Source organism: Dysidea avara, chromosome 14, assembly GCF_963678975.1.
Source record: "Dysidea avara chromosome 14, odDysAvar1.4, whole genome shotgun sequence".
Classification (NCBI taxonomy): Eukaryota; Metazoa; Porifera; class Demospongiae; order Dictyoceratida; family Dysideidae; genus Dysidea; species Dysidea avara.
In genome coordinates, this window is record NC_089285.1 from 2,089,642 (window position 1) to 2,116,230 (window position 26,589).

Genomic DNA, 26,589 nt, shown 5'->3' on the forward strand with positions numbered 1-26,589 from the left:
TCTTCTTGAATTTACCGATTAATGCAGAATCACCCTGCTCTTCACTGTTGTTCTGCCCTTTCATCTTCAGCTCTTCGTGTATTAATGCCTGCTGGACGAAATCTAACTTGATGTCGTCTACTCGAGCTTCAAGGGCTGTTACGAGAGTAGAATAGCTCTGGGGCAAACTACCTAACAAGGTAACTACCTGATCTTCCTCAGTAATGGGAGCATCAATTGCTGCCAGCTTGACAGTAAGCTCTTTCATATGCTTCAGGTGGGATTCCATCGAGGTACCCTCCTTCATTTCAGTTCGAAAGTATCGCTTCTTCAAAAACAGTCTATTTGCTAGGGTATCTCGCTCGAAATGCTTTTTCAAAACATCCCACGCATCTTTAGGTTGCTCACATGATGTGATCAGGTACAGCTGTGACGTACTGACAGCTAAAACTATTGTGGAAAATGCTCTCTGAGATTTTTTACGAAATTCAGCCTGTGCCTGAGCATTTGCATCCTCAGCTAGTACCTCAGTACCATCCACATGCCCCCAGAGCCCCTTCGCAAGTAGCAAGTGACGCATTTGAAATTTCCATGTAGTCCAGTTTGAGCTGTCAAGTTTCTCAATTGACCACTTTTCATCTATCGCTGATCCTGCCATTTCCAGCCTATTTATCAGCTGATACAGCACTCGATACCAATGAAATTAAACCAGTTACGTATGCCAGTAACTCCTGTCGATTACTTAAAGCTCAAACACTTAGCTACAATACTCAGTTGCTATAAAAGTTTAACCACTTCGCTCTTCCAATGTCAGATCAGTTAACAACTCCAGGTGTCTGGGCCCATAACCTGTTAGCAGATTCGCAAATTAACCTGACAATTGACTACAAAATAGCTTTTAATCAGCAACTCAATAAACAGTGTCACACAGTGTACAGCTACTCAATTCTACTCTAAAGTATTAAAAGTTACCTGCTTTTATACCTACAAAACCACAGAAAAGTTCTGTACAGGTCCAGAAACTTCTAGAAGCATGTGAATACAATTACAAAACTAATTCAAAACCTTAACTACATTATGTGGTAATTTACAGAGACAACCTGTCTGATTACATAGCTACACAGTAATACACACATGTATTATGTCATATTAAAACAATCCTCGAGTAAGATCCTAAATGAAGGCCACAAGTGCTGCTACTATTATGTTACACTGGAAAAACTGGCTTAAGGAAAGTGTGGAATCAGATTCGCCAGTGGTAATTTACTTCAGACTTCCCCATCCAATTATCCCAGAGTTATTCACTTTCACCTAGTCAGTAGTGTCAGTGATTAGCTAGTTCATAGTTGCATGGGGCATTCGACACCTCAGTCTCACGCCTCCCGCTGTGACCATTCAAATCAACAACTAGCCTTCAGACTCGCTTCCTCCTGCACATCAATCACTTTACTCGTTAGTTTCCACACTGTGTCTTCTAGGAGACAATAGATAACTGGTTAGCTACTTTTTTCTGAGTCTAGGAGAATAGATTAAACCACAATCACAATGACTCCGCCAAAAATTTCCAACTAATGCACACTTGGAATTCTTAATATTGCTCATCAAAACTGTGCGAGGTACTGCAGTGGCTGAATGACAGAATTAGTGGATTGAGGGTCTAGAACAGGCACCGGTTTCCTAACTACTTGGTAATAATTTTATACAAAGCTATTTTTTGTAATTTTAGCAGTCTTTTGTATGATGCCAGTGTTACGAAGATGTTAACTGAATGAGTTACAATGGGAATCACCTAGGGAACAGTTTAGTTTGATCATGCTCTGCTACATCCTAAAACTGAACACCTATAATCTACCGTATATTCAGTTTCACTCCCATGCAGGCTGTCATCCCCATGACAATATAAACCAGATCAAGCCACATGTTCAGACTAACTGTAATACAGGCACCTACAAGTACTCCTTCTTAATGTCATCACCAAGATCATGGAACTTTCTGCCATGCCACATTGCTGAATGCAGCAGAATCTGAAGTTGTCACAGTAGCTATTGATAAAATTACTTTCTTGCTGACTGAACAATGTTCGGCTACTAGTCCTATACTCATTATTCACATTGTGTTGGCCTCAGTGGCCTGATGCTTCGTTACATTATTCAGTAGTGTTTGAGAGAAAAGCCATTATTAGGATGTTTAAAACACAATTACAAATACTATTAATCCTATATCTATGTTCACATTTACTGTTATTGATCATCATGTTACACGACCCCAAGTACCGAACTGGCATCACTTAAAGTCACTATAGAGCTATTCTACACTACTGACTACTACTGCTGGTAGTAATAACAGTAGTAGTAGTAGAACCAGCAGCAGAACTTGCAGAAGAGCTAGCAGTAACACTGGTACTAGCAGAGGCACTGCAATGTGCTCTGTTGTATTCCATCGTAGCTTTCTTAGCTGTGGCCAGTACTTCCTTGGATGGCTCATATTTTGTGCATGGCTCAAAATTTCCCAACTTAATAGTTAAAATACTCTGAAGTGTGCCTGCCATACCCAAATTAGGCCTAAATGATGTTTTGTTTTTAGTTACCATACTAAATACCCTCTCCTCTTCTACATTTGAATGTGGTAATGTCAACACTAGTCTTGCTACTCTTGAGAGTTTTGGGAATCTCGTTGTGCCATCAGGGTTTTTGGTGATACTTAGGTATGCCCAAATAACATCCATCCTGTATATCTTCTTTTCCTTATCTTCTATTATGATTGCAGATTTCCATACATCATTAGGTATTTCTGCAGTGAGCATCAGCTGATAATCCAAGAATTCTTCTTCAAGTTCTTCATAGGTATTAGGAGATGTATAAGGCAGCAAGGTAGGATATTTCTGTATAAAATATTCTATCTGTGAAAAGTAAGCATGTTCTCGTTGTGGAACGTTTGCAAATCTGGCATTTTTAAGAATCTCATCTTTCAATGGCAGATTCTGTAAGGCATAAACTGTAGCTTGTATGTAAAAGCTGCGTACGGCTTGATAAAACACTTTAACTTGATGTGTAGTGATATTACCTTCATGCTCAAGCAGCCGCAAGGCATTTCTTGCAAGAAAACCAATATGTAGTTCTTGATCTACATAAAGTAACAAACATAAAGTTGCTGTATATATCTATATTCTTACCTGTCAATTGGTTTTCACTCAAACTTCTACTAGTGGGTGTGTATAAGCTTTCTTAAGTCGTTGAGAGCGATCACTTGTGTCATCTTTAATACCAGACAATGTGCATTATTGTAAGGTACATTGATAGTAGTTGACTTACCTAATGATAAAAAGTATGACTATAGTCAATAGTGGTAATATCAGAGGCAGCTCTTCTGATGCAATCAACTCTCACAAATTTTCCCACAAGCTTTTTTATGAAGCTGTTAGACTGATTCCATATCACTGGAATTATGGGGTCTTCACTTTGCAAAAATTTGTTGAACTTTACAAATAGCTGAGTGCTGGAAACTGCTGCAATGTCCGGGAAATAGCCATTTCTAACGACAGCCATCTAACATTGATGTGTTTTAGAATCTTCCTGTATTCTATGTCACAGAATGCGCAATACTCCAGCAAGCCATTTTTTCTTTTGGTGCTTTTATCAAAGTAATAGAAATTATCAATTAGGAGTTCTTCAATATCAAATTTAGTCACCTATATAGTTATGAGTTTAGATATAACATGGAATACATCGCATTACACGTTACCTTTGCAAACTGTTCTGATGCTTTTAATGCACAATTATGTATGATGTGGCAAGGGCAACCCATGAAATACATAGCAGGGTTTTTCTGTACTACTCTTGTCATGATGGAATTCCTTACTCCCAGGTTGACAGATGTGTTGTCTGTGCTCATTCCAATACAATTCTCCCATGAAATATGGTACTTCTGCAATGTCTCATCCATTTTGCTAAAGATTGTTTCAGCTTTACCACAGTCAGTGCCTATACAGATATCAGTATGTATTATGAGACTTATATTAGTGTTTTTGTGTGTATATATATATATATATCACAGTGAAAAATAGCTGTTATACACTGGTATACTAGGGTGTGTATAACACTGTTATACTCAAATTATACACACCTATGTATAGCACCAGTATACAATGATGTATAACAATGTTATACATAGGCTGTGTTATACACAGTGCAGTATAACAGTGTTATTTACAGGTTGTGTTATACACAGTACAGTATAACAGTGTTATAATATACAGGTTGTGTTATACACAGTACAGTATAACAGTATTGTTATTATTATAGCTATATACACATGTCAGGTTGTAATAATATTATGTAATTAGATGTACAATTAAATTGTATACTTATTAATAATATCAGCTACATGTTAGTTAGTCAGTTCATTCTTTTTTACCTATATTTCTGTAGTAAAGAAAGATACTGAGACAAAGACAGAATATCAATTTTCAACCACAACAGACCACACATTCACCTCCAAGTACTGCGGGCTGTATTTGGAAAATGCTGCATTTAAATGTTTCAGTTAAATGTCATGCAGTTATCTGAACTCCTTGGTGCATGAAGGTATTAAAGTTCATAACTTTAAAACTATGCAAAATCACTAGTACTAGTCTTATGAAAGTATTTAACACTTTAAAGCATGTGCATGAATCTTTAGATGCTAGATACTTTAATAGAACTCTCATCTCTAATAGAATCATATCATGAATAATTGACCTAGATTCTGCTGTGGAATTACTCCAACATCATGCTCAATCTATCAATGGGCATGCATGTTTCTTATAGAGTCTTGTTGATTTACTCATCTCATCAACTAAGACATTATTATATTGGCATTTTGAAGGCTATCATGAGTATCATCTATACCTTGCACCATGCATGCAGGCAATAATACATGCATGTCATATAGCCACTAAAAAGGTCGTATAATTATATACAACATAATTGTATATAATAACATGCATATACACACAATAATAATGCACCTTTAATATTATATATATATACATGTATGTTATATGGTAAATAAAGAAACTAGAGTTACTATGTCTAAATCAAACTGAATGCATGCATAAGTTACTTTTCAAGCTGGGCAATGTGTACGTTGTATATAGCATCAATGTCAATCACGCATGTTATGGCAACTCTGGTATATCTCTTTGCAATTGTAGCAGAGCTTGTCTAGCAGTGACCCTTTTATAGTAGCAAGCCAGTCGGCACTGTTCTGATAAGTTTAACACACTCCTCTGGCATGATTTTTCTGTTATACTACCACTTTCACAGACTTGATATTACACTCCTCCAACTGAATAGATATCACTGTAAGTAGACTGCCTATAGATTCCATCAACTACCTCGGGTGCAACTTGAGGAAATTTTTTGTGATATTGCAGTCTATCTTGACTCGTCAAATGAAGCATTTTTCCACATTTGCATCCAGTAGCCTTTCCAAAGTCAATTAGTAAAATCTGATACTTGCCACAAGTAGCCAATGTGCATTGGTCAGACTTTATAGAAGGACTTAATAAAATGTTTGTGATGGTAATATCATTATGTAAAATTTCAGCCTCTGTATGCAAATACTCAACTGCATCCAGAAGTTGTGCAATAGCACTTATCCAGTCAAGGTTTTGCAGTTTACAAACACGTTTATCCAGCTCATGCCGTACAGTTAAAGATAATGGTGAGGCTTCTAAAAATCCATGAAATTGGAGAACAATTCTATATGGCTGTGTTTTGCTGCACAATCCAAAAAAGTAAGGAAGAAAAGGGTGACACAATGCTGCTGTCATTTCAGCTTCATGTTGTACATCCTCCTTAAGAGCATGGATGTGTAAATACTTGACTGCAACATGCATGGTGTGGTAGACCATTAACCTAACAATTCCAAAACTTCCCCTGCCAAGGTAGCACTCTTTTTGCTCCCCATGCAAAGTAGGATGAATTAACAAAGCAGGATCAATTTTACAGAGTGCTTTGGCTTCACTGTGCTTACTTACAATACGTTGGACATGAGGTCGACTCATTAACAATGCTTCTTTTCTCCGCTCAGTTTCCCATCTCCACCTTTCCCAAAATGTTCGAGCCATACACTTTAGGGTCGTCAGTCGCTTTTCTTGGCTTTTAAGCTGGGCACTGGTTTCTTCTACCGTCTTCCTTAGCTGTTTGCACTGTTATTTTACGAGTTTTCGACTTTGACGCTGTTTTCTCCGTCTTGAATTACGCATGGCCTTTTTCTCCTCCATCGTGTTCTTCCTGAATTTTCCTCTTCCACTTGTCGCCTGGATCATTGTTTTGTAAGCTGGTGCTTTACTACTCACTGGCATAGCTATACTTGTATTGAGTAGCTGCAGAGTATTTATATATATGGAATTACAAAAGGTTACTTACAACAAGGAGCGGAACTGATGTATAGCAACTTGGAAATGAAGAAAGCAGTTCCCTTCCAAAATGGCTTCTGTTGTTAATTATGGCTTCTGTACGACTCATTTGCACGTGCCGAGCCACGTTTCAGATGCTTTGGTAAAGTCTTAGATGAAGTGTACCCTAGGACACGAAATGTACAGTAGCAGCACTTCACAACAGATTGTGAAATACACCATCGACGTCTTGTAAAAAAAAGTTTTGATGTGATTGTAACACGGAATAGTTTCCGTACGTAAAGCGGATCGCGGTTGCGCGAATTTAGCTGGTTACCTTGTGTTCGTAGATTAGTGAGGATTATCGCTCTGATTAAGTACTATAAAGTTACTAATCTTGCCCAATAATTGTTAGGTAAGGGTTATGTAAAGTTTATTTCGTGTTAGGCGAGTTTTCGTAAGCCTCTCAGTTTTTGTACACTTGGGGCCTTATGACTTTCACTATACCATGCCGTTTTGTTTGTAACTAGCTTTGGTGGTTGTTTTAGATGTATTATTCATTTCAGGGTGATATTTCAAATACCAACTGTGTAGCTACTGGGTGAAACACTCAAGTGGCATCTGGCCCGTGAAAAAGATTCTCCAAGGAAAATGAAATGTAAGGTTGGGGTGGTAGACTGGGGCATTATTCCCAGAATATGAACAGCCTTAATTAGTCCTTGTGTATAACTTTGAAGTTCTTGTATGATAGGTTTAATGGTTGCCCACCACACTTTTTTTTGTTTTTTTTATTTTTAAGAAGAGCCGGCCCCAATAATGGCACGCCCATCCACTGCATTGTAAACTCTATGCTACGATGTTCTATAAAATGGGTTTGCCTATACGTACACCTACAGAGCCAGAAAAGGAATCTACAGAACAAAGAATAGAGTGAAGAAAGTCTACTAGGGTATAAACAGTGGACACCCTGGATTCGGCAAGATGTTTTATAAGGCTTCAGTATTATTATTATTAATGCTTCTTCCAAAAAGTATATCTTTTAGTGGCTATCTGCCAAGATGTTTAATACCATTGGGAAAGTAATGCGGATGGATGCTAGTTCTTGTTGCCACTATGTGTCATCTTTTGGTGGCTACTAGCCAAGATGTTTCATCTTTTGTAGAGGAACATGATGTAATTGTATTGCTGTGTGCTAGTTCTTGCTACCAAGATGTGTCATCTTTCGGTGGCTACCTGCCAAGATGTTTCATCTTATGGTAGGGGAACATTATAATTATAGTTGTTGTACTTTGTGCTAGTTCTTGCTGCCAAGATGCTTCATCTTTCGGTGGCTACCTGCCAAGATGTTTCATCTTATGGTAGGGGAACATTATAATTATAGTTGTTGTATTTTGTGCTAGTTCTTGCTGCCAAGATGTTTCATCTTTCGGTGGCTACCTGCCAAGATGTTTCATCTTATGGTAGGGGAACGTTATAATTATAGTTGTTGTACTTTGTGCTAGTTCTTGCTGCCAAGATGTGTCATCTTTCGGTGGCTATCTGCTAAGATCTTTCATCTTTTTTCAGGGGAACGTAACATAATAGTATTGTTTTATGATAGTTATTGCTGCCAAGATGTCATATTTTGGTGACTACCTGCCAAAATGTTACATTGTTGTAGGGGAACATGATATAATTGTGTTGTTAATAAGCAAGTTGTTTGCTGCCACAATGCTTATTTTGTTTTTAGTATTTTTAAGCAAGTCTGTGTCTGCGCTCACATTAGTAAAAGCTTTGTGTTAAAAAGCAGTGTGCATGTAAGAAATAAAGGCCAATATTAACTCTCCAGGTAAGCAAGCTTTCGCTTTTAAGATGGTTATTTGTGCCACCTATTTGAATTTATAGGGGAGTTCCCATGAATACCTTTCAGAATGGGCTATATGGATGTTGAAAAACTGGAAAATGATGTATCTAGCCTTCTATTGTATCGGGAATGTTGAATTCTTTCAAGGACATGTCCTATGCTTACATGAAAGGAAGCCTTGAGGCTTGTGTGAGAAAACATGATACCGTATTTCTATATTTATAAACCGTTAAAAATATTTCATCGAAGCTAGCATCCGACGAAAATTAATTACGCGAAAATGTTCACCAACGTAATATTCGAGAAGTTGAATGAATTCGGTTAATTGCTTTCTGGCCACCTGGATCGAGGTTGCTGCGGTCTTTTAAAGACAAAGGCCTCCTACATCCTAGGAGAGAAGGGAGCTGTCCGGTCTATTACACCGCACATTGGTCATGCCGGGCCATCTGATTCCGTGATAGACAACTACTACAGGACACATTAAATGGAGTATATATGCACAAATATGCAAGTTGATGAAAGAGCTTCTAGCTATAGCCATTTCACTCCAGTCCATTGCTTGACTTGTGACAGACAACTTCTGAATCTGGGGTGCAACCTTCATGAAACGGAGACGCCACAATTCAGTTTTACTGCTTGTCATTCTGCTTCTCCTGTATACAAAAAAGGCCGTATAGAATTAATAAAGTTATGTAATTCATTGTTAAAAAATTTTCGTCGCTTGAGGACACAGGTGAAAACTTTTTAACACAAAGATTTAACTTGTGAAAAATTCTCGCAGCTTATATTTATAGAAATACGGTATACACACTATATGTGACCGGATCTGCGAAAACCGACATAATGGCACATTTTCAAATTCTTTATTGAATATTTATAATCTACTTAGCCAAGTGTATGCTCTGGCCAATTTCAGCTTCATATGGCAACAACTTTTGGAGTTACAACCCTACAAAGTAGCAACAACAGAAAGTTCGATTTGTACAGCAAGCATTGAGAAAATAAATTACATGCGCTTACAAAAATGGCTGTAACTTACAAATACAATGCAGTACAGAGTTGCAACTTGCACCATTGTGTTCGCCATGAATAGGGGAGTCCATTACTGGGTACGTTGTTTCTTCTATTACCGTTCGTCAGTGCATACAGAGACGAAATCAGTGAAGAAAAATTGATTGCGTACAATCGTTTCAACGTGACGTAAATAAACGCCCATAACTTGCGTATCCTTTAGTCTACTGTAACGAAATAAAGCTTTTTGAACTCCTCTTGAGTAGGCCAATAAGACGATACCCAGGTTTTTATCATAGGATGCTTCCTTCACAAAAAACAAAGCGTTTAAAAATTTAACGCTTTTTTTTTTTTTGATTACGCAAATATTTTACCCATTGCAAATCAATGGCTTATACTGAAAATTTGGGCTTGCATCATTATGTCGGGTTTTCGCAAATCTGGTCACATATAGCTAATGTTGTAAACTAATTATATACATAGTGAAAGGGGTAACCCTTTCACCCCTGAATTTTCTGGCAGACCATGGAGTCTGCTACAAATTGCATTATACAAGCTTAACTGTACACTATAGTACTTAGTTACCACACCTCTAAGTGATCGCTATAGACTAAGGGCCTCAACTAGGTTGCTTTTGTTTATGTAAATAAAATCGCTAAGAACTTACAAGACAACAAAACTGAAAAATATGGTAAAGGCAGCTTAAATAAGTAGTCAGTTACAAATAAGTTGCTACAGGTAAGTATTACAGTCCATACAACTATTCTAAACAGTCTCCTTACTGAGCGATTGTTTCTTTGGCTGGTTTCTTCATGATCTATCCCAAATCTTGCATCATGCATGTGTATACGCACACGAGCAAATCATGCCACACTTCTGAAAACAGCCGACGGTGATCCCTGGCTGTCTTAGCCTATCAATAGAAATCCAGTAGACTTCAAAACGTGACTATCAACTTGAGGATGCGTGACAGTCGTCTTTTCTAACAAGAAAAACTTTGCAGTATTACGTAACAAACCCACAATAGTGTGTGAAGGATCTGAAACAGGACCTCTGTGGGCGTGCACATTTCAGGGTAAGCGCATCGTACTGTAAAACGCATGATAGAAGTGGTAGCACATTAGAATTGTACTCGAAGTGCCTTTTATAGCCTCAAACCAGATAAATCTGGCTGAAGCGGTGAAAGGGTTTATTAAGTAACTAATATTTAGCTAGGAAGCGATATTGTTAACTGCACGAGCACCTGCATAAATATCAGAAGTATATAGTGTAGTGTCAAAATGTGAGAATTCGAACCATGTACACATAGATAGTAGCATGCCCTTCTGTATAGACATACTAGAAATTATATTCGCTCGATAGTTCTATTTAATGCCCACTGTAAATGTGTTACACAGTCATCTAAGTTGAAAAAATAATCATTTAGCTAAGCTGCTAAACTATTCTTGTAAGCACTGTTAATATAACATACTGCACTTACTACCTCTTGTAAGTCGCTTCCAATAATGATAGTTGCTTCTGGTTTCATTCCCTTCCATTTCATTTGGGTTTCATCACTACCCCTTTAACACAAGCTAACTTGTAGTGGCTGACTGAATTTATTAAAGTATTTAATGTAGGGATGTTTGTGTAGGTGAGATAGCTAGGTTGTTTTAGAATACACAGTGCATCCCAGTTGCATGACTCTTGCTCTCATGTTTATACTATCGTGCACCCTACAGAAAATTACTTTTTGCAATGTAAGGATTATGAAATCAGCATGAGGTAATGCCAGAGGAGCTAGGACATGGCATGATACTTAGTATAGAAATCGTTTCATGTGTTCAGCTTCATATTGAGCTCCAGCAATTTTACGATGGACTTAATTAGTAATAGAGCATTATCTAGAATAAATTATGATCGTATTCAGGTACCTGTGTTATTGTTCGCTGTATTGTTAGTCACTAGTAGTACTGTAAATGTAATAGACTTTGGCATCTAAAATGATGCAAGTAGCTGGTACATTATAGTTTTCATCCATGTTGGAATACAATATGTAAAATCATACATGTAAAGACATTATGTCCTACCCCCTGAGGTAATGCAGCCATGTCAATAATGGCCCTATAATTATTTATCCAATGCAACTGGCAGTCAGTACAGCTGTCATCCATTTTTTACAACACCATATATACTCAACAAAAAATGAATCTACTACATGTGCTTTAGATGTTTAGTCTTACTGCTGAAACGTATAGCTAATCCTTTTCCTTATTAAAATTGTGTAACTTATATTGAATGATATTTGAGTACATTTGTTCCGGGCTGCTTGTTCATGAATTGGTTATCCAGTGGTCTCTATTTATCCTGCAGCAGCATTACTTCCACTGTCAAAGTGTTACACCCACCACTAAAAAGAAATACTGCATAAATACTCAGTTCCTTGTAATATGTTTGACTAACGTCTACATACACTGTAGCATTTTATGTTGTTTTAACTGTTATGCATTAATTTTATGTGACTGCAGCATGAAAAAACAAATGATAAAGAAGATAGCTTGGTTTAAGATGATGACACTTTGAGGCCAACATATGTTTCCATGGCACTCACAAGGTATCATTGTATATAATATTTGATAGTAGGATTCATTGCTTTTGGCAATTGGAAATTGTTTCATTGGTTCACGGTGTTGGAAATGACTTTGCCCCATGGCATTTATATTCATAACTTTAACACAAATTCAAGACAATACTCAGTACAGTTAAAACAACACCCAGAACAACCTGAATAACTTTACTGTGGAAAAGCATACACACCAATTTTTACAGTAACTATGAATTACACTCCTCATAGTAACTCTGCCAAGGATGAATCATGGTAGTCAAATAGCAAGTGGGCAGGCTTTAATTAGGACACGATTTAATTAGGACGAGCACAGAGCTATACTTCAATTAAACTAAATGTTTCTTCACCACACACAATTGCTACAAAACTACTAGTCCTACTCAACTGAGTAACCGCACAAATTTAGTGTTATACAAAGTACAATGAAACCTCGTTAATAGGGCCACCTCTGGGACCAAACGTTGGCTTTAAAAATGAGTTGGCCTTATTAATGAGGTCATAAAGTACTACTTAGCAATATTTGGGACCTACTAGGCAGCCACTATAATGAAGTATTCTTATTAAAGAGGTGGCCACTAATTGAGGTTTCAGGAGTTGCAACTTATTTCTATTGAAAATTTATATGTGGCAAAGGATAACTAGCGAAGTAAGCTTGTAATTATTTGCATATAGGCAGGTAGAACAAAGATTTCTGTATGAAATCTACCTTAAAATTATCTACTTATGATGGATACATTCCTTAGCTTAGACATCCACGGCTGTACTTTTTAAAACAAGTTCAAGTGTCCTCTTAACTCCCACTACTTTGTACAAAATAACTCCAATAAATTTGTGCAGTTACTTACTTATATCATGTGAGTATAACAGAAAGAACTAGCAGTTTTGAACCTATTGTGTACCTGGTTTGTAACTGTATACTTTGTCATGTGTAGTGAGCATGGTAAATTGGGTAGTCAACGTAGTTACGCTAATTGTGGTAGTGAGACTAGTGACTTTGCATATTATTAGTTTCAACTACTTTCTAATAACTTGCCATGATGAAACTCTTTCACTTTGTGATGAGTTGGGCCATAATTACAAGGCTGCGTGTATGGTATGTTGGGTTGGGCTTGCCCGCTCAGCAACATAATATAGACTGGGAGTTGGTTTCCAGTAGACAGTTTAATTATGATCAATTCCTGTACCAATGCAATGAATGCATACAATTGCCAAAGAGATGAATTCAACTGCCAAACCTTAATCTATAGTACATGTGCATTTATCTCTCACTAACTATTTGTAGACCTTGACTGCCTTTTAAGAAGCACTGGATGAACGCTGGGAGAAATGAAACAAAGACAGAAAAATGCATCTAAGAGTGAAATAATTTAGTGCCTCCACACTACAACCTCCAACTTAAGTAAAGGAATTAGAAGTGTGACTCTTACAGGAATTTAAAAACACCATTCACTCAACAGTAATGTAATATATATGTACTTCAGATTTCCAACAGATATGTGTGTAAGTTTAGCTTCAATCTACATACTTGTATAAAAGTGCACCTTGCACATATAACCTATATATACAGTAAGTCACTTTCCAACAAATTTCACATCTGAACCATCGTGGTGCCAGCACAAATGGAAGGGTGTTGTATATAGCAAGACAAAGGACTTTATGCTATAGAAATAATTAGTGTTTTGGACATCCTGTTTGGAATTCACCACAAAACCCAAAGAAGCCATTCATGATTTTCAAATGATTGTCTGCTCACTGGTTGATCTAATTTAAAGTCTCTTGATATTTTCAATGATAAGTCCAAATAATTAAATGCAGCTAATGTGTCTTTATTAGTGTGCATATGTGTTTATTGAATGGCATTTATTAGTTAAGATAGGTGCATTTAGTATAAAACTATATGCACATTTCCAAAATCATACAGTATTATGCAAGTATGAATAATTAAAGAATTGAAATAAGTGGTACAAGTATGCATTTAAAACATTATGATATTGGTCTATGTATTGTACAATTTGCCAATAACCAAGGAGATGCTATTATACCATAGTCTTGACCAAAATTAAATTCGAGTAGCATTTTCTCTGAAATAGCACATCTGCATAGTAAACGACTTACTGGGATGTAGGAAAAAACTGTGTTTGTAATTGTAAGAGACGACACTAAATACAATGGAAAAGGGAAATGATAGGGTCTAGTGTGGTCTGTGAACCAAGTTACTTTAGCAAATAAATGCTCAACCTTTCTTCGTTTAGAGCACTGATGATGGCCAGCTTGTTCTGTTGTTATTGATTCAGAACAGTTACATAAAACCACTGTGTGAGAAAAAAAGTGTTCAACTATTCCTACCTTGACAGAAAGTTCAGAATTACCACTCATTGTTTCTCCCCATTTAGCCATAACTGCTTTAGATTGCTGAGATCGAGATTTTGATGATGTAAAGTGATTTCCAAGAACTTCAAGATCAGTGAATGTGAAGTTTAGTTTAGGTATATGGGGGATATAGTCATCTGGGTATAGCAATCCATATGTAGCCTTAAGGTCTGCTACTTCGTGGTCATCAAAGTAGCATTCATAAAGTTTAGATGATATCTGATGAATGTCCGTTCGTGATGCATTAATGTGACGAACTAAGCATATTGCATTTGTTTTGTAATGACAAAGGGCATGCGTGTCTAGTTGTGTATGATGTAATGAACCGCCTCTATTGTTTTGCAAACAAAGATCAGATACCAATGAAAATTCTGGCATCACTTCGTATGCTATTACTGAATCTTGATAGTTCATTACCTTTTGAAGAATCTGTTCTTCAGGTTTCATCCAGTTTTTTGTGAAGTTTTCTAACAGTCCATTAAATCGTTCGAAGGGAAATGCCCAAAATGCTGAAATTGGCCCAAAATCTACAATACAATTTTTAATATGGTGGTGAAGGTGAATATTTGGCGAGCAATTTTCTTTGCCATAGAGTGTTTCAAATTTCTCACAAAACTCTAAAAAATTTTCATCAGCAAGGTTAAGGTCTTCAACAGAAATTGTATACTGTCTTAGTATCACAGATGCTTGCACAAACAAGGACCAGCATTGAAGATCAGCAGATGGTAAAATATCCCGTAATGCATATAAACTATACAAATTAGTCCAATTCAGCCACTGATCTGCTGTTAATCCACTGAAGTTTGAGCCAATGTTGTATGGGATTCTGCCAATGCCGGTGGGAACTCTAAGTTCATCAACACGCTCTTGTATTACTGGAAGGTGTTCATCTTTAATAATTTTTAGTTGCCTCCATACTTTCATCATATGCTTTGCAGTTCCCAAGTATATGTTATGCATTGGATCAATCACATGATTTCTTATGATGTCAAAGTAATCTAATCTAGTAAGCTCACTGTAATGAGCACCAAGCTCTTTTTGGTTCTTTTGTTGCTCTGTTAATGTTTTGCTTGATTTGACTGTGTTAACTGCATCTTCATGATCTTTCTTATTTCTAGGTTTCCAGTTTTGCCGATCGTAGCCTGAATAGTCAGTAGCATCACCAAACTTTTCACAAGGAAATTTCTTAAGGCATTTTGAACATCCTAGCGTAGCATTAAAATTTGGAATACCACAAACTTTACGAGTTGCTGGCAAATCAGACACAAAGCACAGTAAAGCAGCTCTAACAATGTTTGACTGTCCAGTGTTGTCAAGTATTGGAATGCCTTTCCATAAGTCTTCAAGCTGGTCCACTACTGGCTTTAAGAATCCATGAATTCTTTTGGGTTCGCTTGGACCTGGTATCAATCCTGCAATAATGGTATTCTCAATTTTGTATCTCTCTGACCTTGGCAAGTTAAGAATTGTTAAATACATAGCACCTATGCTATACTGTGTGTGGATGTAAGGGTTAAACCAGTCAATGTTGAATGACAGTGCAATGTTGTTGTGGATGGCCAAAAATGGTCTACCATCCTGAAACTGAAAGTCTCTCCATACCTTTCCATCTGTTATGTCACTGAATTCATTAATGATAGTATGATGTCTCCATTGGTTACAGAGCTTTAACATTCCAGGTCTGTAAATAATGTCCTTAAGTGACTCTGTTATGCTATTAAACAAAAAACATTTTGTTGGTACCAGCTTATACTTAGAACCACATTTTATTTGTTTCATTATTTGACCATTACATTTGCTTCTCCGTGACCTTTGTGGGTGATCTGGAAATTCAACAAAATTACATCGTGGGATGTCAAGAAATGGATGAGATTGAGGACTGTAGGAAGACTGATCAAGTGGCTGTATTGTAGAGCATTTTGAACACACAGCATACTTTGTGATTGATTGCTTCCATCTGAGAGATAATGGAGAATTTCTTTTCAACGTATAAAGAGTGGTGGGAAATATACTATGTAATTCTGAAATAAAATTGTTTGGTGGAAGTAATGCAACTAAGAATGATTTAAAAAGAATTAGTAGAAAGTGAATTGCCCGGTCAGGAATTTTAAACTTTAATTGGAAGTATACTAAAAAATATGATACAGTTTGTACCAAAGATTTACATTTTTTCTGCACCTCAGTTTCTTCTACTACATTGTCTGTTGTTGCTTCTCGAGATTCTGCACCATTTTCTGTAGGTGGCAGTTCACTGTGTAATGCTGTGACCTGATGACAACTAGTTAACTCTTCCGGATCTTCTATTTCAGGTGCAGCATTATCTTCAAATACTTCTATCCCTAAATGTTCACAATCATCCTCTTCTGTATCTGAAACTGATTCAGAATCACTTCTTTTATCATAAGGTACACTCTCATCATGTAAAGTAGTGTATTCACCACATGATTCATCAGGATGATGTACATATAGTTCATCATGTAGTAAACTTTTATCATGTTGTTGATTTAATGAACTTCGCAGGCTAGTTTGAATCCTCTTCCCTGGACAGACACCAGCAATTTTATGCCGAAAAAAGCTACAACGAGAGAGATTTTGTTGACAACCAGGACAAACTTCACGATCATCCATTTTTACTTTCTCTTATGCATGAAAAAGAAATGCTGGATAAATACACTTTTTACTTTATATACTTTACAAGGACATGACCTTGAACAAGAACTTTGACAGGATTAAGACCAAGAAGAAGATATTGTAACAGGAACAAGACCTTGAATAAGAACTTTTAACAGGAAAAGACCTTGAACATCACAGGAACAGAGAGTGTATGATGTCAAAGATACCCTTGGCACAGGAATAGCTGCAATATGCCTTAAAGTGGTCATTATTTCACCAGGAATGACATTATACAGGTAGCTACACATGAATATTGTTAAGAAAAGAAAAGAATTTCATTAGGTGTAATATTAATTATGTGGTACAGCAGTAGCCATATCCCAGAGATACTGTGCATTATAGGTGTACTTCTATTTGGTATAGCTCAAATTCTATCCGCATAATTATGTACTGCATGTGCATACTACTATATTACCTACCTAAGTTAGCTAGCTTATCTAAATTTCATGCAGTCCCTCAGAGCAACTAATAATGATTACTTGTAAGGTCCCATAATAATGAATAATTTTAACTTCGTGTTCCTGTAAGTGTATACATACCTATATAGATAACTTAGCTAACATCTCCTTGAGATGACAACTATATAGCAGGCAATGTATATATACACACCCGAGCATGCTTAACTATTAGAAATATCAGTTGAAAACAGAATATTATATTTTTAATTTTACAAATTATATTTTACTGTTTTGGAAAACAAAATAATATCTTTGGATAAATCAGATTGGAAAATAGTAATGGTGTTCACTGATATGCATGGTATTGCCTATTATCTCTATCATAGAAAGATAATGGGAATGAGGGAGTTGGCTTAATTGTAATGAATTCAATTCAAGTAGTACAATGCAGGTCAGTAAGATGGTGAATAATTTATTTTGTTGTTTTTGTAATACCCACATCTTGCTGCTCTTATTCCTGTGGCAATTAAGAACTCTTTTACAATGTTACTGCATGTTAATATACAATATATTGAGGTGCATTTTCATACAATCGCATCTAACTTTATATAGCTTATAATATGTGATATGGATCTGCACATGCATGCTGATAGCTACATACCTACAGTAATATAATTATGTTGCGTCATTTGATGCTATAACTAGCTATATGTACACTTAATTTTTGTGTGTCCACTGAACTGAAGCCATCTACATAGGCAGGAAACACCTCATGCATTAAGTTGTAAATTGTAACCATATAATTATCTCTTTAGTTCCTTTATATAGTGACCTTTCTTAACTGTGAATATAAATACACTGTGCTTTCTACAATTGTCAGTTGATCTATGGTGATTTACAGTAAAGTATATATCGTTCACTGAAGATGGCAAATAGAGCACCAAGACAGCTGTTTACTTCTAGAAGTAGCAGTAGCAGAGATAGTAGTAGTGTGAGTGATTTTGTACCTATAAATGTCATACTCCTGGATCAAATGAGGTAGTAAAGGTGATGATAATATTATTCCTTTTTATGGAAACAATTAATTAAGCTAGTCATTACCATGCTTACTAATAATTATAGGAAATTAATATTTGCATCAAAGGTGCATGGACAATCAAAAGGCATACAACACTTCGATGTGTATGTATTCATGGAGTATAAATCAGTACTGCATAGCATGCATCATCAATTCCTCTATGCTCTAGCTACAGTTTGACATTGGTAGTTGTTTTGTATATAATATAATTCATTTCTGCATCTCCTATATATAGTAAGCTGCAAGAATTAAGATTGTAATTATATAATACATAAAGTGTCATGATCAGAACTTCAAATGTCTGTACAGATAACTATCTCCAGAACCTGAAACAAGGATATACTCTTGTTAATTCAGTAATACACGAGTCCAGAAAATTACTGAATCTACACAGTTTTGAATTTATTTCAAGAATTTTCTTGTAATTAAGGTATTGAGAATAATTAAAACCGTTGACAAGTAGATTTGCACCGTAAAATTTGTGATTTGATTATTAAATATTTAGGTGTCAAATGTGCCCATATGCATGGGTGATTTTCCAAATTCGGTCATATATCAGATTAATGCAGTTGCTGCATTTCAGCTTCTCTACTGAGAGACAGATTTTACAAAAAAAAATTATTATTCCTTGTTATTGGGCAATGCCTGTTTTCTAGCTCTCCAGTATACCCAGCTACATATGTAGCTTAAAGCTATTAATTAATATATAGCTAATTTACTTTTTTTAATTTCTCTGCAGCAAAGTTCAACAGCCACATTTTATGGCTCAAGAGACCATGGCCAGACCAACAGAGGACAGGTTTCCAGGCAAATGATAAGTGACTCATATGTAGAGCCACAGCATGCCAGTCACCATCATTGGGGGCCCGGAGATATGATTCCTCCATTAATTGAACATGATCAAGAAGAGAGTGGTCAAAGCTATGAACAGTTATGGGATGACATAAAAGGATTTATTGCCTCAGAGTTAGAAAAATTCAGTGATTTAGTTGAGAATTTTGGGGAGCGACTGGAAAATGTAGAAGCCAGTGTACGTCTTCTAGAAAATAAAATCACTGAATCTACATCTAGTTCATCTGATGGCACACCACAAAGCACACAGAAACGTAAAAGAAAATCAGATCTAAAATTGCAGGTAAATGTATAATCATTCTGAAGGAAATTTTTCTAAATGCAATTTAACTACAGAGCAAGATCAGAGTGTTGCATAATGGGCTAGATACCCAGTTAATTGCCAGTGAAGGGTAAGTAAAACTATAGCAGCTATAGAAGAAGTCAGTATAAAATAATTTAAATTAGAATTGATAGCAGCCATAACACTGAGGTGGTCAAGGCAATTCACAAAGAAATTGGTGGGGATTTAATGACTGTAAGAGGTATATAGCTATACATATCACAACAAAAATTACTACTTATACTACATAACTCCATCTTTAGTCAGTATTGCTATTACTTTAATTCATAATCCCCATACTAAAACGAAATAGTAGGGCTGGTGGTCTGTTTGTGTCTGAAAGTTTTAGATTTGTATAGCTCCAATAATGAAATTAATATTGATGGAGCAAATACAGGCAGTATTTGTATACAGTTATTGCTGTGTATATAAGCTTGGATGTTGTGAAAAGAGTTTATGTAGATGGGGTTAACACATACCGAAAGAACTTGAAACGCTTAGAAAATGGAGAAAATGAAGATGTAACGAATAGACGTGCCATGCGAGCAAGGAAACAAAGGGTAAGTATTATTCATAAGTGTATTGTTGTTGATTATCTATGACAGTTGTGGGAACGAAGGGGCAAACATGTGAGAGATGATGAAAAGAAAAGTGGGATGACATCAAGCCAGAAATGATGTCGGATGAGGAAGTGCTGCCTGATGGAACCATTGAAAGGAAGCAGCTATCCTGGAGATCCCAGGAATTAAATGAATTTTTGTGTACCCTTGATACCAGGGCTGATGCTGCCTCAAAAAACAGCAAGGAAAGCCAGAGTTCTGGGACCTCCAGTAGAATGTATGCCACCTCCCACATGCCCCTCTTGGATGTTACATCATGAAGAAAATTAATTATAGTTGCTGACTACATAATGTGTGCTGTATAGCCATGTTATTATAACTATTACATTTACATTGGTACTGTTACAGTAAATCTTGGACTGTGCAGTGATGAAAGCTAACCGATGCCGTTTTATTATGAAGAAATGAGAGTGCAGTTAAATAATACTGCAATAATGTGTAAAATCCATGATACATGTATAATATACAGTGGTAGCTATAGATACCAAAAAAACATCATTGTCATTTTCTGAGTTTACAAGTCATAGCTTTGTTTCATCAGACATGTCAAGACTGCAGGCTGTACATAAAGAAGGGCATAATACAATGTAGCAAAGTCAGTTGTACTCATGACAATACAATGTGAGACAGTGGCTGTAATTTATGTAATTACGTAGTATGACATGCAGCATGGCATACAACAAATGGAGGGTGGTTCTGTTGCGTAAGTGGGTGGGATCCATACTAAAAGAAAAAGACTAGTGCAGTCCAATGGCCGGATTTATAACGACTATAGTAGATTTAGCCCAGTCTCTAAGTGAATCATTCTAGCCATATCATGAGACCATCATAAGATGTCTAAAACAAGGCTACTTATAATGGACCGTCAGACTACTCATTATAAGTAGCCTTGTTTTAGACATCTTATGGTGGTCTCAAGCTGCAGTCAGCCCTGCTGCATGGTCACATTGCACTTGTAATTAGATAGCTAATTAATTGGTAGTATGCTTATGAAAAATAAGAGAGTTAGCTACAATACACAAACCAATTAATTAGCTATCTAATTACAAGTGCAATAATGTGTATTTTGTATTTGTATTTTTGTATTTGTAATTATTTATAGCTAGCTACAGGGAAGACAGCATCACCCAATAGAGGCTGTTCTTCAGCTGTGCCCTGTAACAAAATACATACAATAAGTTACAATATGAGTACACACATACAACGAAATGTGATTGTAAGAGTGATGTAGCTAAATATTAAATCAGAGGAGGTTTCAATAATTACTACCAGAGAAGTGTGCCATGAAACATCTATGGTTTTTTCATGAAATGTTAAATTGCCCCTATGAAATGTACCATGAAAGTCAATTCTTGGTATACCATGGGTTGATTCATAGGCCATGAAATGCGTCTCCAGATCAGATTATCATGGTACTTTCATGGCGTTGCAGTACCCATGAAACATTAAAATTCGTGGGATAAACCATAGGTATTTTGATGGGTATTTCATGGTTATTTTCATGACAATTTCATGCACTGTATCTGGTAGTGAATGTTACGTGGCAAGGTATTCCATTCTTTAATGATAGTAGCTGTACCGTACTCCAGTAGTTAGGACTAACCCTATTCTCGAACCTACTTTGTCATTATGAAGGTGCACGTGATACGCAGTTGTAAAACAGCAAACCGCAAAACATGGTTGATGGAACTTACCGATTCATAGAATGCCAGCTCACATCTTCGTGAACTGACGAGGTTTCTGATTGCCGGAAAGATGTGGCATTGATGCGCGCTATCCAATTCGAGGAGGGAAACAATTTTCTCAAAGTAGGCTGTGACGATTTTGTACCGTTGCTGATGTATTGTTTGGCTAAGGTAAAAATACGCTACACAAATGGCAGGGAAGGCTTAGCTTTGAGCTCACAAGTGTAGAGGTAGCGTGGGATGGACTAGTGATGGTAACGTAATCCAGTCAAGTGCTGGGATCGGACTGTAAGTGTACGTTTACATGTAGCCTGTGTGCATTTACAACAAATTTGACAGGTGCAGCTAAGGGAAAATCACTGAAAATGTATTGGATTGGCTGGTAAGTGTGCCTTCAGTCTGTACATTTACAACTATTAGTTTTGACAGTGAGATTCACCAGTTTTATCATGAATTTGGTAAGTGTGTCTATAAGCCTGCTTTATACTATAAATTTAGGCTTGCACAATTGTGTCGGGTTTTTGCAGATCCAGTCACATTTACATGTATTTTGGCAGGTATACTGAAGTAAAATTCACTGAAGTGTAATCATGGTAAGTGTATTTTTTCTGCTTGTATGCATCTACCAACCACATATTTTTTTGCTAATACAGCTAAGTGAAATCCACCAAAGCTGTCTCATGGAGATTGCTGGTAAGTATACCTTTGCATAAATGGCTTATATTTTGACATGCAGATGTGGCGAAATGAAATGATCACTGAAATGATCCTAGGTAAGTTTGTCTTTACAGTCTGTTCATTCCTGTCCACTGTTCTTTTTGACAGATATTTTAAATTTGTACTATTAGTGGTATTCCAGGTAAGAGTACCCTTGCAGGCAATGTGTGTTTATTTATGACTAATGTTTTTGGCAGGTATAATGAAGAATAATTATACGCCACTCAGTGACATTAGGAAGACAAAAACATATCTGGTGGCACTACATGGCAGGAATCATAGGGTTCATATCTTCTGGAATCTACAAATAGTGGAAACTAGTGGTAAGAGTACCCTTGCAGGCATTGTGTGCATTTATGACTACTAATATTTTTGGTAGGTATAATGAAGAATGATTATACGCCACTCAGTGATGTTAGGAAGATGTACACACATCTTTGGTGGCACTTCATGGCAGGAACCATAGCTGTTCTCCATGGATCATATCTTCTGGAATCTACAACTCCATTGAACTGTGACTCCATTTAAATTTATTAATTTTGCTGATCTAAAAAAAAAATACATGTGCTTTAAATAGAAGGACTAATAATAGTGGGGAGTTATAATGCTGTTATACAGGGTATGTATACTACTAATATGCACATGTTATACATGGTGTTATACACTAGGGAAGTAGTGATAACACTGATATACACATGTTATACGCTTGTAATACATACATTATACACACCTGTATAACACAGCTTTACACATGTTATACATAGCCGTGTATATAGTATCCATACAGATGTTTTACAGGGGCTGTATAACGGATGTGTTATCTGCGTATAACATATAGATAACAATGTTATACATTTGTTATAAGATAGTGGATAACATACCATTTTTCACTGTGTATATATATATATATGATTACCTGATGTTAAGCACATATCTAAAAGATTTGTAACCACCCTTTTATTTTGTAAATCAAAGATTCTAACTGTGAGAGGGTTCATCTTTTCCATACCATTGTCATTGGATCCATCAATGGCTAATGCAAATGGAGAGGATTTCATTGCTGTCACCAAGCTGTCTCTGAAATATGGACTAAGGGATCCGTTAATGATGCAAGTTGTTTTGGTCCTAGCAGATGCATAGCCTTTTGCTATGGGGCTATCAGGAAAGATATTCTTAAACAAAGGACTTAAGTGATCCATCACACTCAGTGGAATATTGTGTTCCACAAGAAAATTAGAAACTTTAACTTCTGCTCTAGTTATCTATAAGTATGTATTAAGTACAAAGTTATACATAATTCAATATTACTTTCTCTTTTAGTAAGAGTGCTTCGGATCTAGGCAAAAAACTCAGCTTTTGTGTATGCTTCATTGCTTTAACTGCCTTTGTATGCTGAGTGCTTTTGATGTGCCTTACAACGTCAGTTTCTCCTTGATGTGCACAAGAATTGTCCTTGTTACATACACCACAATGAAACTTGCTAGTGTCATGAGCTACTGGGGTTAAAAATGGATATTTCTTTTGCCACTGTGCTTGAAATTTTGACTTATACACTGCTGCTCCTGCTTTGTTCTTTCCCTTTGGATCAAGTTTTTGTCTCTTTGCAGGCACCACATCTGTATCTGATTCCTCTTCCTCAGAAAAGTCACCACTCTGCTCAATTATTTGAAGATCATCTTCACTTGAAGAATCCAACACATGCTCCATCGTATTACGTCACATTAGGAATAAGCACCATCTAAAATTAATTATTTAAATGTAAGCGCAGTGCTTTCCAAATTTAAGCGCATGGCAGCAGAATGCAGTATGGTGACACAGCGACAGTGACTGTTGGAAGAACAGGAAAAATGAGTGAGTTAAGAGTGAGAAAGTATGTAAATGCGTGAGATTGTAAAGGTTAGGCGTGAGAGCGTGAGATTCCAAGCAAATGAGTGAGACTCACGCCTAATGCGTGACAGTTGGCATGTCTGCATCTATGCTTATTAACTGCCTGGTATTTAGATTCTTCTCACCTGTTCCACTATCATCTAGCTCACTTAGCTTATTTTCAAGAAATAATGGAAGTTATGCCTTATTTGGGACATCATATGTGGTATCCATGCAGTACAGTAGCTGCCAGCTTGGTTATTTTGTCATGAATCCCATCATTTACTACTTTACATGTGCTCTATTCACTGTGTACACAAATGACACAATTAGGAGACTGTTACAATCAGTTTGATCTGATTATACAGTGATCCAGTTGGACAGGTTTTGAATATTAGAAGTAGTGTGCAATCACTAATGCAGTAAAATACCAGTAAAACAAACAGGCATAACACGGAATGTGATCAAAGGAATCAAATGAAACTTGGTGTATGGCTTTGACTTATGATGCACTGTCTTTGTGACAATTTTGAAGAAATTTGAAAACAGTGGATTAACATTTTAAGTTCTTTGATAATTTAGCATGGAATGTCCAAAGTACTAGAATTTCCTGAGCTAATATCCCAATTTGCCCAATGCTGACGGAGGTCCAGCATGTGGTTTTGAGTTGCCCATAGTATGGAGAAATATTTTGTGGCATAAAATAAACTCTAGACCATATTGCAAGGTTCAGCCTAAAAAGTCACTTATTTTACCGGACTAATATGTGTTGGACCAGGTGGTGGTGACCATGCTTCTGATGTATCATCTGATGTCAAAGGAAATGATTGAACTCACTGTGGTACTTCACTTCTTCTAGTATGTAGAGTGGACTGCTGGCTTTAGAAATATTATGAGTTTGGTAATAGTGGTCTTGCTACACATGGTGACGGGAAAGAGTCCAGCTAGAACTGTGATGGATTGTGTGTTAGCAGTACAGCTGTATATAAGGAAGACTACAATAATACACAATACTTTCTCTCACTTTCTGTGTATGGTGGAAGTCAATCTTGTACAGTGTGATATAATATACTTAACTTGCACACACTCCAAAATTAAATCATACCAACATAATGGATAATTTGTGTCAACTTCTGTTTACTGGTGACGTAGGTACTATTATGCTGCTAAAACCAAACAACTGAAATCAATCACCAAGAGTACATAATATGTGACTGAATTTGACAAAACAAGGCTTCGACGCACAAGCCATAAATTCAAGATATGAACAAAACAAAAATCATACTTTAAAAAAAAAATTAATTTTATTCCATATAAACAAAGGTATATATAAAACATGTCTTTCTGTGATGTTTCATAGCATTTAGATACACACAGCGATAGTTATAAGCTTATAACCATTACCTCACACGGAAGAAATTGGATGAAGGTTTGTTTGTTGCGACTTTTCTGACAACAGGGAGATGGAGGCGCTTGTCGCCGAGTATTTCACCGGAAATGACGTTTACACCAATAATGAATCTAGTACCGACACCTCTGACAGTAAGCGGAAATGATTTGCATTGTGAATGCAGTTATTATACACAGGTAGTGAAGAAGATGGCGAGGCCAATGAAGATTTTGTGAAAAAGTCTGAAGATGCTGCGTTGTCCACTCAGTATGAAGAACAAAGTGAAGATCCCAGGATGAAACTTAACACGTATAGTGGAACCTCTCTATTCTGGGCACCCTAGGATTGTGCTACAGTGCAGACCTCTCAACTCACACGGTTTGACCATGAGACACACGGTTTTGGGCCTGTTCTCACGGTCAAGTAAAGTATCTCACTAGTAATCTCACGGTTAACTTACTGTACAGTAACTTGATCTCACTGAGTCGCAGCCAGGTGTTTTGTCATGGTAGCTGCTTCAAGTTCCTTCTCAAGTATAAACTCACAACTGGGTTTACTCGAATAATTATTTTTGTAGGCGCCTAAATAGTAATTATTGTAGCGCACCCTTATGTAGATTACACTATAGATAGCATAGGCGTGCCGCACCTTCTGATACATTAATTTTACATGTGCATAATCACGTGTAAACTTGTGCAAATAATTGAAGTCTTTGAAATGATGGATCCAGATGAACCAAGTTGTAGTTATGCAGATTCTAGATCTGATTCCAGTGATGATTCCTGCTTTGAAGTTGAAGGA

General features: G+C 36.6%; 4 long non-coding RNA genes across 8 annotated transcripts; all 4 read left to right on the forward strand.

Moving 5' to 3' along the window:
• The first annotated feature begins 1,560 nt into the window (after positions 1–1,560).
• Positions 1,561–4,002, forward strand: LOC136243896 (uncharacterized). 2 transcript variants are annotated; one of them, XR_010695017.1, is made up of 3 exons: positions 1,561–1,667; positions 2,746–2,849; positions 3,844–4,002. It is a non-coding gene; the product is annotated as an uncharacterized lncRNA (long non-coding RNA). The 2 variants fall into 2 exon arrangements; XR_010695018.1 differs by having other exon boundaries at positions 2,764–2,849.
• Positions 4,003–6,645: 2,643 nt separating this feature from the next.
• On the forward strand, positions 6,646–13,304 carry LOC136244509 (uncharacterized). 2 transcript variants are annotated; one of them, XR_010695363.1, is made up of 6 exons: positions 6,646–6,773; positions 6,925–7,016; positions 7,255–7,614; positions 7,759–7,818; positions 11,720–11,805; positions 13,100–13,304. It is a non-coding gene; the product is annotated as an uncharacterized lncRNA (long non-coding RNA). The 2 variants fall into 2 exon arrangements; XR_010695362.1 differs by lacking the exons at positions 7,255–7,614; positions 7,759–7,818.
• Positions 13,305–19,071: 5,767 nt separating this feature from the next.
• LOC136244587 (uncharacterized) lies at positions 19,072–19,961 on the forward strand. The gene is made up of 3 exons (XR_010695446.1): positions 19,072–19,471; positions 19,525–19,580; positions 19,636–19,961. It is a non-coding gene; the product is annotated as an uncharacterized lncRNA (long non-coding RNA).
• A 1,842-nt stretch (positions 19,962–21,803) lies between these two features.
• LOC136244357 (uncharacterized) lies at positions 21,804–23,117 on the forward strand. Of its 3 annotated transcripts, none has more exons than XR_010695172.1 (9): positions 21,804–21,938; positions 21,987–22,103; positions 22,155–22,197; positions 22,236–22,273; positions 22,373–22,408; positions 22,469–22,588; positions 22,641–22,674; positions 22,730–22,855; positions 22,912–23,117. It is a non-coding gene; the product is annotated as an uncharacterized lncRNA (long non-coding RNA). The 3 variants fall into 3 exon arrangements; XR_010695171.1 differs by having other exon boundaries at positions 22,245–22,273; XR_010695170.1 differs by having other exon boundaries at positions 22,155–22,273.
• Positions 23,118–26,589: the final 3,472 nt, after the last annotated feature.